Below are 14,573 nucleotides of genomic sequence, written 5' to 3'. Positions count from 1 at the left end.
GGGCGGCAGGGTGCGGGGCGCTGTGCACCCACGCCGGGCTGCCCACACCCCAGGGCAGACCTGACCTGCGCTGATGCAGCGGAGGGGCAAGGTAGGGCTTTCCCGGCCCTCGGTTTGGAACTTCGGTGACTTTCTGAAAAAAAAGAGCAGAAGTTGAGTCCTTCGCAGGGAGGCTGCCGCTGGGTCGGGGCAGTTTCCTTGCACCAACCTCAGCCCGTGCTGCCCTTCTCCAGGCAGCCTCCAGCCCCCCCCGCCCTGGCAGCTGGAGACTGGCAGAGAGAGGAAAGGGAGAAGGCTGGCCCAGATTTGAGGGTGTAAATCAGCAGGGTTCCTCTCCAGAGAGAGCTCAATTACATTGATTTACACTTGCTGCGGATTTGGTCCATTCAACCCAATTAAAACTCCAGAGGAAGTGCAGAGAGGCAGGATGTAATTACCCATGCTGGAATCCCAGTTCAGAACAGGAGGCAGAACTCTTTGGATCAAATTAATCCCTGGTGTAACTCTGCCGAAGTTACACCAGGGCTATAATTGGCCTGAAACATTTTAACTATCTCATTTAATGTTATTCATGCTCTGCTGGAGATGAGAATGTTTATCCTAAATGAGAGACTCTAATGCTCCGTAGCAATAATAGTGTGAGGCTTATGCGGTTTCTCATTTACGAGGATGCTGGGGAGACCAGATTGTCACGGAAGATGCGGCAGATCTGGACTCCCCAAATATTTAACCATTTCCACGGCTCCTGTGGTGGCTGGTTTTCCCATTGTCCTTCCTCCAGTGTACCCACCCTCCTCATTCCCAGGCTGCTTTTACATCTCTTGGAGATGCTGGGGGCTTGCACCCCAGCCCCAGCCAGGGGCAGAAGTAGGAGAAGATGTAGGGTGCTTGAAGAGGGAATGGAAAGCACTGAGAGGCCCTTCAAGATTAAAGCTCCTACAAATCAGTAGAAGTGAGATTTCCCAGCAACAGACTTGCTTCCCAGTGATGCTAAAATAGGGGATTTCTGTTGATGAGAGCTGGCTCCGGGGCCTTTCTCTGCCTCAATCTGGGGAAGCAGCCCCGGGCTCCTGCAAAAGGAGCAGGGTCAGTGCTGTGGGTAGCTCAGCAAACACGTGGAGCACCACAGCCCCTGCTGCCAGCCGGACACCCCCACGGACAGTGTTTCAGCTGCCAGCCCTGGGTTACCCACCAGGCTCAGAGGATGGTCCCGGGGTCATCAGAGCTGCCATGGAGGAGGAGGCCTGCGCACGCTCCCCACGGTGGGAGGCAGCAAGGCACCATCACCCTCCGTGGGGAACGCGTCTCGGGAACCATGATCCAGCCCGTTCCCCTTCCCATGGCGATGCCATCAGCCAGCCCAAGCACGCATCCTGCTGCTTGGAAAGCAAAGCCCTGCAGGTTACATTCCTCCCTGCCACAGCTCTGCTCTGGCTGGTGGCACCCTGCCAGGGACGCAATTTGGCCCCGAACCTCCACTGCGTGCCCCGCATCCTCCCAGAGCCAGCCCTGGCAGGTACCGCTCGCTGCAGGCTCTGCAGCGGCATTACCCGGCTTTTGAGGATTGCAATTATCTGTCATTAAATTGGACTTCCACTCCCTAGGCTGTTTTTAAGACAGACCCATGGTCTTTCCCTCTGCTCCCTTGCCAATGGAAAGGCAGATCTGTTTGTTCCAAAGCAATTTTTAATACCGTGCAGCTTAGTAGAGGCTTGAGCATTACAATTCATTCTGGCTCCTCTCTGTTCCTCAGAGGATATTAGATCCTTCTCTTGATACTTCCTCACTCTTTGTAGATGTTACCCTAGTTTTAATTTCCAGGACTTCCAGACTGTTTTTAACAATGCTGAGCTTTCAAGTTGCTTACTCCGAACTTTCTCCAGCCATGCTTTCCCAGAGCCTAAACAGCTTTGATTATTCCCAGATGTTTTTGGTTTGTTAACCCCAGAGTAGTATTGTGTAACTGCCCGGAAAGAAGACTGGTAGTGAGCGTCCTGGGTTCTCTTTCCTGGTTCACCAAATTACTTCCCGAGCAGAATATCCATTGGATTTATCCTACAGAAACAATGCCATTAGCACCAGGTTATCTTGCTATAGAGAAGAGGACTAGAGGTGGCTGAAATCCTCTTGCTGATTAAGCTAACCCACTGAAAGGTCATTTTCTCCATCCAGCCCCTCCTTATCCTCTCTTGCTGATGACTTCTAAGCAGGACGACACGTTGGGGCAGCAAGCCTACAGGGAAGCTTTTGAGCAGGCATCACTGAGGCTGCCAGGCAGCACCTAATGAGAAAGACCTTGTTTGCCTCCAGGCCAGGCTGGATTCAAGCTGTGGCCATCCCTACCCAGCAGTCGCTCGGCCAACAGCACAACAGCAGCTCTGCTTGGGCCAAGTTTTCCTTGGCCTGGGAGGATGCGTGCGTGTATCCTGACAGGCCAAAGTGTGGGGAGTAAGGAGTTGTACACAACTGGCTGAACTCCTAGCAAACCTCTGCGGCCCTCCTGACTCCGGCAATCCTGCTGCTTTCATGCTTAAGCCATTGCATTGCTAAACACACATAAAAAACATCCCCATTCCCACTAGCAGAGAGCCAGGGTGTAGCTGAGCTGGAAGGAGATGCAGTTCCTTCTCAACCATCCATAAATCTTCCTGAGATCACCCCAAATACCCCATATTTCTTGGTGCCTCCACCCACCCCACCAGATCCTTCCACTTCTGTTTCTCAGCCCAGTGCTCAGTTCTGCAAAGCCCAAGGTTACTGGGACGGATGTGAATATATCACAGAGCATCTCCCTCCCATACGCAGAGGACCACAGCTGGGCAGGGCAAGGAACAACAACAAAGAAGGAGGAAAACAAGATGGGAAAAGTTAAAAAAGCAAGTTCCTGGAATAAAGCATCAAGAGAGAATATTTATGTAGCAGAGGGCTAAGCTTAAGGGACAAACCAACCTCTGCTGGCAAGTCCACATGACCGTACTGGTACTCAGCCTCATCAGCTCGTACCAGCTATGGCTGGGAAAGCAGGTGAGAGACAACCCAGCAGCACTGATCCCTTGGACAGTCAAACCGACCTGCTGGACAAAGACTCTACCCCACAGCAAACCATCCATGCTTCTGCCTGTGCCACAGAGCGACGCAGCACCCAGCCCCACCATAGCAGGGTGCAGCGTGGCGCTGAGCAGAGGTGCCCCAGGCCAGCTCTCTCTGAGCTTGCTGGACCAGGGCTGCACCCAGAGGTGCTCAGGAGAGCAGGGAGGAGGTTGAGGGAAGAGGACCAGAAAGCCAAGCTGTGAGTGAAGAGTGTCAGTGCTTGGAAAGCGCAACCAATTTGCTGTTAGTGCAGTTAGTGCCTCTCCAACAGTGCCTAGAATAACAAATTCCTTCCACCCTCCAAGCCTGAATGATGGAGGAAGCTGCTGAGAAACTTAATTGATTAGCTGGCTGCGTGCACAGGAAAAAATTGCCCAGCATCAAGGAAGTCACTGTCTTGACAGTTAATGCAGACACTGGTGGGAGATTAGAGAGACCAGCTGCAGTTTTTTATCACACAACCCCTTCTTTTAGTCTGGGAACAAGGCAAGGTCTGTTTTGATGGGGTGACCCATTTTGGAGTGGCGTCGAGGGGCTGGAGCCTTAGGGCTGTGCCCAGGCTGCGCTCACCACCCACCCAGGGCTCTCTGGGCAGGCACAGCCCAATCCTCAGTCCCAGCACCTTCAGCCATGAAGGGCAGGGAAGCAGCTTTTGGGCTGCCTGCACCCCTCACCCCGCACTCTCCAGCCCCAGGGGGTCCTACCAGCCCTGGCAGCCCCTGAGCAGCAGGAGCAGATGCTCCAAGAACAACTTCAGCATCCAGGCTGCAGTGGACAGAGCTGAGCACATTGGAGAAGCTGAGTTTCCAGATGCCTCACAGCATCCTCCCCCAAAAAGAGGTGCCCAGCTTCCCCAGCCGCTGCAGGCCATCTCTCCCCCTCCCAGGCTTTCTGCTTTGCTCTCAGCATCTTTAGTGCTGCCCCAGGGTCACTGCCTGTGACTCTGTCACCACACAGGATTGCTTTCCCCGTTTGGCAAGAGAAAACAAGAAGCCAAAGGCCTGCAGGGGCTGTGAACTTGCCTGTCATGTTCTCTGACAGTATCAAAACCTTTTGCCACTTGTGTTTTTCTCAAACTGTCACCGCTCATCACGCTCCTTGTTTAAACCTCTGATCCTGAAAGCTTCCCTGAGCCCTCTGCAATACAAATGGAGAGAGCGTGGTCTGTTCTCCAAGGAGATCGGACATCACCACAAAAGCAACGAGGCTGACACTGCCAGAGCTCCCCAGAGCAGGTACAGGCAGAGCCAAGCATGTGTGCCTGTGCTGTGCGGCTGCCAGAGGTGGGAGGCAGGCAGCCTGCTAACCCTCAGCTTCCTCCTCTCCCTCAAACTACTCAGCTCCTGCTTTTTGCCTCTGGAGAGGACGAAAGAGAAAGGAAAGGGCTCTGCCCTCCTGTTTGCTCTCTGCTGAGCAGCGCTGCTCTCCTGCCCCCCCCTCTCCCCCCCTGCTTCCCCTATTGCTGCTATTTGCTATTTGACCTGAGCAGCCCAGAGGAATTTTAGTCACGGTGCATTCCTAGCACAGCATCTGTTTTCTAGAGCAAAACGGGAACAGCTGCCAAGAAACAAATCTTCCCCTGACGCCTGGCACTTCTCATGGGTGGAACGAAACTTCTTGAAACCCCAGGAGAAAAACCACCAGAGATCAGCTGCAGAAAAACCCATCCCACTCCAGCCCATCCCCTCCAGGGATTTTTGCAGGGCGAGGGGACTCAGACAGAGACTAATGAACATCATGATAGCATCCATACGGTACCACTTTGAAAGCTCTGAGCGAAAGAGCGATCTCTTCTTTAGCTGAAGGAGGAGCACTGTGGGAAAGAGTGCACGCTGGCTGAACCCCCAGCCCCAGCATCCAAGTCCAACTGTGCCCAGTGTCCTCCTACTTGTCCAGGCCTGTTGTGCCTATTGTAACTGGGCGGGAGAGAGGCAGGTAGATGGTGCCAATATGGGACATGCTGCGTTCACACACAGCTTGCTGTGAAAGAGCTTTTGAGGCTTGTCAGGGCTAAGTGGGGCTTGTCCCCAAGAGCTGCGAGAAAGCCTGGTGCTATCAGAGTCAAGACTGGCAAGGAGCGATGCACGCAGGGGTTGCACGGGCTGAGCTGGTTCACAGGATCACTGCATGCTTGAATCGCAGAGCTGACAGATGTACATAACCCCTTTCCCCATGAAGGTTAATATCTCTCCCAGGTATTAACCAAATTTGGGACAAAGCCTGCAACAGTCTCTCTGCCATGCCCATGGGTTTCTTCTCAGATTGCTCTGGCTCAGCAGGTTTTTCGATGGAGGCTAAAGACTGATCTGCAGGGTCTCTGGTTACTGGGAGGAGTGAGGAGCAGAGCAGCTCAGGTAGCTGACGCAGCCAGGCAGAGCTCCAGCAATGCTTCAGGAGACAGCAGCATTACTCGGGAACAGGGAGGCAGCCAGAGATAGCCAGAAGGAAATTAGGAAAGACTTTCTGGAGGCCTTGGACCAGCTGAGACACACAAGCGGCCTCAGAACACATGGCTTCTTGGCCCTTCCAGCAGAAGGAACAACGCTCTGTGTTTGCTCACATCTTGAATGCAATAGAATAAGGCCAGAAATATTGGTAACCCAGTTTCCTGGAGGGCTTACACCAGCTGACACCTGGTTTTTGCTGGTAACCAGGTTTCACCCTCAGCCATCAGACAACATCAAGGCAATACGCTTTTTCTTGTTCGCCCTGATGGAGACCGAGGTTTATCTTGAAAGTACCCATTGCAGTTAGTGCTCAGCAGTCTCAGCCTGACAGCACTGGGCCTGATGGAGGTTCGGCTGCACCTTCTCTGGGCATCATTTTAGCAGGATATGCTGGAACAGGCTCAGTCAGTAGCAGTACCAGCCAATAACTCACATCAGCTCAGCAGTTCACTCAAGTAGGGGCACTGTTTTTCCAACCGTGAAGATTTTTAGGTATGAAGCATGTAGAGTTCACACCTAGGACAGACGTAGCACTCATCTGCTAAAGCCCAAGGCAGTGACACGAGGTTAACCCCAGTTAAGATGCATTTAGGTTTTCTGTGACATGAAGGTCACATTGCAACACACATCACATCCTCGGTCACCAAGAGTCCCCGGAGATTGCTGCGAATGCTGCAGAGTGACTAGAGCTAGACTGCAGGCAAGCCACGACAGCACTTCAGCTTGTAAGTTGAAGATGGCAGAAAAGTCTGATCCTTGAAAAAGCAAGAGTTCATTTGTGATTCCAGGCTTTCAGGCCAGGCTTACATAGCAAGTCAGCCTCAGCAGGGCTAGACTGCAGCTTCTCCTTCCGTTTCTTGGCTAGACCAGGCCGTTCTGTTATAACAATACAAGCAAAGTCCACTGTCGCAAACACCATCTGCTGAAGAGGAGGAAGGTTTCACGCTGTGTCAGTCTCTTTTATCTCAGTGTAGGTTCTGCACAGGAGCTGGCTGAAGTTGGAAAAGCAAAGGAGACCCCAGCAACAGCTTTCCTGGGTGCTATCTGTGGGCAGTTACTGATTTAGCTAGAATAGGACTTCGAGGAGGCAGGACAACATGTAAGCAAGCCAGTCCTTCACATCACTCTTCAGGCTTTGGTTGAAAGTAGTATCAGGGTTTTCCCCCACCAAACTGCATGAAGCCCCAGGCAACAGAAGCAGCCCTGCTCAGGAGCTAAGCCAGCCCAGCTGAGCTCAGTCTTTCTGCTTTGGATCAGGTCACTCCAGCAACAGAAGCAGCAACAGCCAGGCTGGGACTAGCTGTATGAGGAACCACTGCAAACATCTTCCCTCCTGTATCTGCACAGCGGTACAGCCACACACCAGTCAGCAGCAGCAAGGTCAGCTTCTTAAACCACTCAACAGGTACTCAAGCTTCTCTGGAAACAGCATCTTCAAGACAACAGCTTGGCACCACTGTCAGACTGAGCAGCTGAAGCAGGAACATTACTCTAGAGGCTGCAGAGCAAATACAGAAGATTGGAGCACATTTCTATGGCAATACAGGTTGCACGCACCAGCCAGAGCAACTAACAGCAGAACCATCTCATAGCAGAGAACAGCTTCCCAGCTACAGGTGCTGAAGGGATATATACCCCACAGCTTGGCATGGGGCCAAGCAGGATTGGGCCAGAGGGAGACGAGGGCAAACACAAGACTGGGCAGGAGCACAGGAGCAGAGCAAGTGGGATGGGGCAGAAACGAGCCCTGACTGGGGGCCGGCAATGAGCTGGGATTACAGTCCCCCTCTGCTCCCCAGAGACCTTGTTCTCATATGTCTTCCTCATGGATGCACCTTCGTTTTCTCAGAGAAGGATGCCCCCCTTCCCTTGAGATCCCACACAGATGTGGATCTGGGACCCAGCATGCCAGGTCTCCATGGAGCAGCCTCCAGCAGCCCGCAATACCCAGGGCTTCAGATCAAGTCCCTCTCAGCCTGGAGCCAAATCAGGATACAGCTCCAGCTCTTCAACAGTAAAAAGCTGAATTGGTAAAAGTTGTGTTGCCAGCTGTGTATTTAAACAGGAATTACATCGGGTTTCTGCTGCGGTAATGCACCAGGTGCCAGCAGTGTTATGGAGGGAGATGAGAAAGGAGGGGCAGTGGGCTGGGAGCCCAGGAAGGAGGCTCCTGATGCCTGCCCCGCTCACATACAGGCAGGGTACCCCAGCAGTCAGCCAGCCCGCAGCACCTTGCTCCTTTGAGCTCCCTGGCTCCTGCTGAGCTTTGACCACTGCGAACCTTAGGTCTGGGAAAGAAAAACATGGTCAGGAGTGCTCACAGCCACTGACTCCTAGCGTAGATGCCCTGGCCGTGAACTGGGATCCTACGGCATGAGGTGCTGGCCAAATGCAGACATCAAAGGCGGCGCCTGTGCCAAACTGCAGCCTCTTGGAGGAAGATGTTAGGGAAGCAATTATGAATTTGGAGCCTCCCAAAGCGTCTTGGCAGATGGATCCTCTGGGTGAATAAAACCCTGGCAAAAATTAAGATCTGTTTCTGCAAAGCTGAAACAGCAAACTTGTTTGTCTTTCCTCCTTCCCCTCCCAACCGTGTTGTTGTTTTAAACATTTACAGAGATCTTTATACTGTTTAAATAATTATTTGGGGGGGGGGGGATTGTTTTCACTTTTTTGCCAGCTGCTCCAAGTCAGCAGCGCTTCACACACAACTCCTGGTAAATGAGGTGCTGTGGTTTGAGACATCACCACCCACGCAGCCCTGCTCACCCCTGCCTCAGTTTACCTGCCCCACAGCTGGTCTGGCAGAAGGAACCCCCACGACCCCCCTAAGGCTCAGTCATGCCCCCACCCGGGGAGGGAAGGGGGAGCCCCCACCCAGAGACCAGCGAGCCACGGCAGCTCCCTCTCTGCAGGCTCTGCTGCATGTCTGTGCGGGAGGAGTGCCGGCAAGTGCAGCCCCTGGTGCGCTAGATAAAGGGGTGCGTGTCCGGCTCCCACCACACAGCCCCCCCTTAGCCCCCCAGCAGCACTCCCCAAGCCGCAGAGCTCACACACCGGTGCTGGTGCACACATATGTGCAGGGTGGCTGCGCTGGGGCTTTCTCCCCCTGACGTGGCGAGGAGAGGTGGAGGAGCATGCTGCCGCGGCTGAGTTCTCCCATCCCCGAGCACAAGTGCTTCGGAAGATCAGCCATCTCCCGCGGTGCGTGTTCTCCCGCCCACCTCCTTCAGCAGCAAGGCTGCTCGAGATGACAGCTGAAAGGAGAGCACTTGAAATGCGCAGGGGGAGAGATGGCTGAAGACAGACCGACCTTTATGCAACAGCAGAAGCATTAGGTCAACAGCAAAGCGGCAGTACGCGTCTTGGTAGTTAAATCAGAAAGGCACACGAATCTCTCCCTCGTGGGCAGGTCTCCAAGAATTTGGGGCTTGCGTTGGGCTGATCGAGGGTTTTTTTGCAATCTGGAAGAGGCTGGGGAGATTGGGGGGAAAAAAGGAATGAGGAAGGCTGTCGAGGAGGGGTGGAGGCTTTTTGCAGGATGTTTGGACTGAGTGAAAGGACAGAGAAGCGAGTACGAGACATGCTGTGGAAGCAGGATGTGGGATAGAGAAAATGTTTATACAGTCAACTGTGGGCTAATCCATGGGAGGCTTTAGAGACCATAAAAGCCATCTGCAAGTGGATAGATCACATTCTGTAGGAAACTAGTGGTTTAAAACAATGCTACCCTCACTCTTTGATCTATTCTGAAGAGATCAGAAGGATAAGTAGATCCATTAAGTTCTGCCCGCGCAGGCAGGGTGGGTAGGGAGGCCCATTCATGGTCTCTTCCTGTACAAGAACTTGGGGCCATCAAACAAAGCTAACAGGAGCCAGACACAGGACAAATGGAAGGAAGCTGGTCCTCCTTACAGCACAGGCTGACCTGTGCAAGCCCTCTCCACTGGAGGGAATGGCTGTTACAGGGGGACTGGGTAAGCTCATGGAAAAGAAAGTTACCCAAATCTCTATTCCAGAGAAAACCCACTAGTGGAGGTACTGAACTGACATCTGGCTCTTGAAGCTCGCACCTCTCAAATGGTTGGTGGCTGGTAGGGTACTGGGAGATGTATCATGTGTAATCACCCCGCTCTTGCACTTCCCTAGGCATCCATTTTGGGCATCTCTTCCGGATGGCCCTTGGTCTGATGCCCTGCAGCAGGGCTCCCACAAGGAGATGTGGCCAGGAGGTTGCCCTTACAGACAGCAGGAGGAATAACTACAGGCCTTTAACTGACTGCCCTCTAACCTAGCGAGACCTCAGTTTACCACTTCGAACCTGGTCAAATTAGGCATTCGGCCTGCTTCCCCTGCATAAGGGCAAGAAAAATGACCTAACAGAACCCGAAATAACATGACCTTTCATCACTTAAACATGTTGTTTCCCACTAAGCAACAAAAGTAGCTGAGATGCTATTCTTAAAAGTACCTCAAAACAATTATCTCCTTCCTCTGGTATAAACGATGGGAAGCAAGAGGTGAGCCAGAGAGATGGCATTTGCAATTCTCCATTTTTAGTCCTCAGTAGGAAGAAATGTTGGGAATTTGTATTGTGCTCTGACACAACCACTTGACCTCAGTGCAGCTTATGCTAATGACTTGCAAGAATATGCTTGTTTGCACCGTGCGTGCCTCGCATATTTCTTGTATCTAAGCTTGATAGATGAAATATTGCTTATATGACAGTGCAGATTGGGTCGACTGAATCAACGGCTGGTTGGCCGACTAATCCGGGCAAACAGAAACACTGTTTGTGATAAAAGAGGACCTGAGAAGTTCCTCATTAATATTGCCTAGATATTTTTATACCAACTCACTCCCTTTCTGCTTACCATGCCTTTAATCTCTCAGGCTGACACAGAAAATAGAGAAGCTCCATCTCTTTGCCCAAAGCAAGGTCAACTCTCAGTTCCTGGTAATTTTTTCATCTAGCTTGGCCTTAAAGACCTTCTGTAATGGAAATCTTACTCCTGGTTTCACTATCCCTACAGTGTTAAGTTTTTCCTACCATCTTTGAGTGCATTTGTGTAGCTGTACACATTTTCCATCTCTGGGTATGCTCTGAGGATATATATTTTAATTAAACATATCCATCCATGAAGAAGCTGGATTCCTACTGCTATTGTTCAACAAGTGCATATGTCTGGCCCCGGGATTTCTCCGTGCATGCACTGCAATCAGAACAATTTGTTGTCTACTCTCTGTTCCGATCGACTCCTCCCAGGAACGAAGCTGTGAATGCAATCTGGCTAGCTTTGACAAGACGGTCACTTTGCCTAGCTGGGACACCAGACCTGAAGCGATCAAGTCAGTGGCTGAAGTTGCCGTTTCTTCTGCTGTTCAGCACCATCGGAAGAAGAAAAGGGAACCTTTTCTGTTCTCCACCTGCAGGAATCCAGACCATAGCCCTGCTTGCAGATACCACCACGCTCCCAGAAAAGCCATCCCTTCGTTGCACAGATATTCTGTAAAGATAAAGGTCTTGTTATTCAGGGTACAAGGTTCAGCCTTTAGACAGCCTCCAGTTACAGCAGAGCATTTCTGAGCCTGCTAAAATTCTATGTAAGCACACAGGACACACTGAGGAGGAATGGGCTTAAGCGTGTATTTAACATTAAATGGAGGCTTAAGAGCTTTGCTGCTGGGAGAAGGGAAGGACGTTTTGTCTGCAACGTGCCTCATCCCAGGTGGGAAGATGTTACTCGCCTGCTACTGAGCTCCAAAGAGCCTTTCTGGTATTTCTTGGGACTGATTTGAAGCAGCAGACACCAGGATTTGGGAGCTCATGGCAGGCTTTTTTTTTTTTTTTTTTTAACACTACAGATCTTTTCTCTCAGAAGTCTGGCACCTGAAATATCAGCAAGCAATCTCCAGCTGTACCCCGGAGGACTGTTCTTTGTGCACTGCTGTGCACACAACATATGTAACAGAGACAAGCATCAATCCAGCTACCCCCTGCACCTCGGCGTCTCCCCGTGCTTCGTACGCTCAAACCACGCAGGGGGCTGGTGGCTGCCAGACGCAGTTAGCAATGGGGGACTTGCTTTTTAATGTGTTCAAATACCCTGGTTGCTTCCCCCAGCCATGTGTCAAAGATGATAACTGCAGCGGGGTGTCTCTGAATGAACGGATGCTTTGTTTCTCCAGGCTTTATGGAACCCTGTCTGCAGGGTGGGACCGGGACAGGCAGGGGGGGAAATCAAATTGCTGTCAGTAAGCATGGAGAGTTTCTCCCTGGAGGGACTTACAGGCAGCCAAGAGGGGAAATGGGTGGGAAATTGGGAGGAGACCTTGTCCTTCAATTTTAGCGTGGGATCAAAGCCTAGCTGAAGTTGGAGAGGTTCTGTCATTGACAAAGACTGTTTGTCTTCCTGCTTTTCCCTTCTCTGTCACATATTCTCCCCATTCTCCTGTTATCTCCTCTGGGGATAACCAAATACCCCACCGCAGAGCTCAGAATTCTTTGTAGAGGGTAATGCTGTGGCTTCGCAGGCCAGATACTGAAGTGCCTTCAGAAAACTGAAATATGGGGGCTTAATGTAGCATATGGTTTGCTGGAGGAAGTAATCCCCTCCAGATCCTCTGTCGGGAAGTTGAAAGCAGCCCCAAAATGTTCACATGTAGATCTCCATGCCTTTTTAAGTCTTTTCAAAGACTGTAGCAAGAAAATACTGTGACTGATGGAGATTGGCCACAAGAAATCTACCAAATTTATGCCCAAATTGCCTTTGGGAGCAGCATTGCAACTGCCTGAGGAAGGAGAATATGTTCAACTCAAACTGTTCAAACCAGACCGTAACCCCCTTCGCATCCCTAGGAAGGTTCACAGACTCTTCAGAAGAGCTACCATGTTCTGCTGACCTCTGGGAGGCTTTGCCATGTACTGCAGCTCCCGGGCAAGGGTTGCACGTCGAAGATGTGTGTGACATGGACGCCCTCTAAAGGGAAGAGCTGCGAAAACTTGATTTGAAGTTGCAGAGGTTTAAGAGGACATGGGGGAGACAACAACCACCTCCCTTCATCCAGACTCTTTGTTCTGCCTCCAAAATATGCTTGGAAACATTATCTATGCACTGCAACCATGAATAATTACAGCCAATCTACTGCACACTTCACTCATGCTGAAGCTTTTAATTGTGGAGTCAGTTCACCACTTGGTACCTTAAAGAGCTCATCCATTTACAGGCACAAGTAGACAGTTACTCTACAGTCTGAGCAGCTTCCACCCAAAAATCAAGATGGTGGCAAAGCCCTCAGCACATCTGAGTCTCCATCTTCTCTCCTTCCAGGATCTGAATTCTGCACAAGGAGGGGATTTTAGTTGTTTTGTTTTATTTTAAAAAGCTTATGTCCCTTGGGGACTTAAAAGGCTAATCTGAGTTGCGGGGTTTTTACATATTTGCTTATTCGGAAAGCTAAAAGTAATCAGGCAGATTGCCAGCCACATCTCCACAGATCAAACACCGCTGCAATGAAGGCTGCGTTAATTACTGCCATTTGCCTCATCGTCTGCCTTCCCACCAGGCCAAACACCCGTGCAACAGGCTCCTGTGGGGCAGGAAGGCACTGAAGCTCTCGCACATCCTCACGCCAGAGCATGGGACTCGCTGCAGGCTGCTTCACCTAGGCGCCTGCCCAACCTGCCAGGGCTGCCTGTGAGGCTTTCTGCAGCTAGCAGAGGGCACAGAGGGCTGGGGGAGACCTCACAGTCAGCCACTTACGTTGGAAGTGGATTATTTTTAACAGCACATTGACACCTCCTTAAAGCCACCTTGCACCACTGTAAAAAAAGAAAAAAAAAAAATTGGCTCTTGTAGTCCGTTGACTTTTTAAGAGGGACTTTTAAGAAACAGCATGGGCCATTTCAGAGAGCAATGGACTCATGAGTTGGGTTAAATCTATGCCCTGGAAAAAAAACCCTACCAGGTTCTAAAATAGGAACAAGGCCAGGAGGATCCAGGCACTAAAAATAAACATGAAGTCAGGCTGCCTTTCCCAGGGAACTTGACTGCCTTGCCCAGAGAGGGGCCTCCCGGATGGAGCACAGGGCCGGGTAGCAGCACGGAGCCATCTCCCTGCTGTCGGAAGGAATCCAGGAGCAGAGAGACACCAGGCTCCTTGGCAGCGCTTCCCTCCAGCTCGTGGGACTCCACTCTTCAGGATAACCAGAGGTGTTGTTTCCACAGACTGGCAGTCCAGGCGGCCAGGTCAGACAACAGACCAGTCGGCCGCACCGTGCAACGCCAACGTAGGACACTTACTCTCGCTGTCGCTGGGGGAAACTGGGCAACTTTCCATGAGCACATCTTCCATTCAGATGCCCCAGGAGACTGTGAATCCCCCCACTTCTCAGGCATTTCAGGGGTGACGCTGGTTAAATACAGGGCTTTCATCTGTACTCAGACTTCTCCGCTTTCTGACTCAGGTTTGTCCGCTCTCCGTTTGCAGTCACTGCAGCTTTCCACCACAAGGGTGGATAAAGCTTTGGGGCAACAAAGTGGATATTAGCCATTCTCACTTTTTCTCCCCCGGGTTCTGTTTACACTTTGGTACTGTTCATAAGCTAAACAGGATCCTGTAGGTTTCATGGAAGTTTTTAACAGCAAAAGAAAACCATGGCACGTACTGGAAGCATCACATATTCAAAGCACAGCACATACATTTACCAACTAATCTCTGACTAATCCCCAATCTCCAGCTAATTAGTCTTTTTGAAGTGTGCCCCTTACATGAGCCAACGCTTGTTCAGCCTTTTGAAGCGTTCAGCGTGCTAAGTGCAATCATGCGCGTCCCTCTAGTAAACAGGGCAGACGAACAATGAATAAACGCAATTAATGAGCAGCATGACGGTGCAAAAGCTCCGCGTACGGAGCCCAGGCCCAGCTCAGAGCCCCCATCGCCGAGGCTGACCCCACCTGCCTCCATGGCTTCCCTGCACGGGCTGCTGAGCCCCCAGGCCGGGCGACAGCCGCAGCCCCCGGCGGGGCCCGCCCC

This window comes from Egretta garzetta, unplaced genomic scaffold (assembly GCF_000687185.1).
Source record: "Egretta garzetta isolate BGI_Z169 unplaced genomic scaffold, ASM68718v1 scaffold34, whole genome shotgun sequence".
NCBI lineage: Eukaryota > Metazoa > Chordata > Aves > Pelecaniformes > Ardeidae > Egretta > Egretta garzetta.
The sequence above is the reverse complement of the archived record's forward strand: the minus strand, read 5'-3'. Positions refer to the sequence as shown.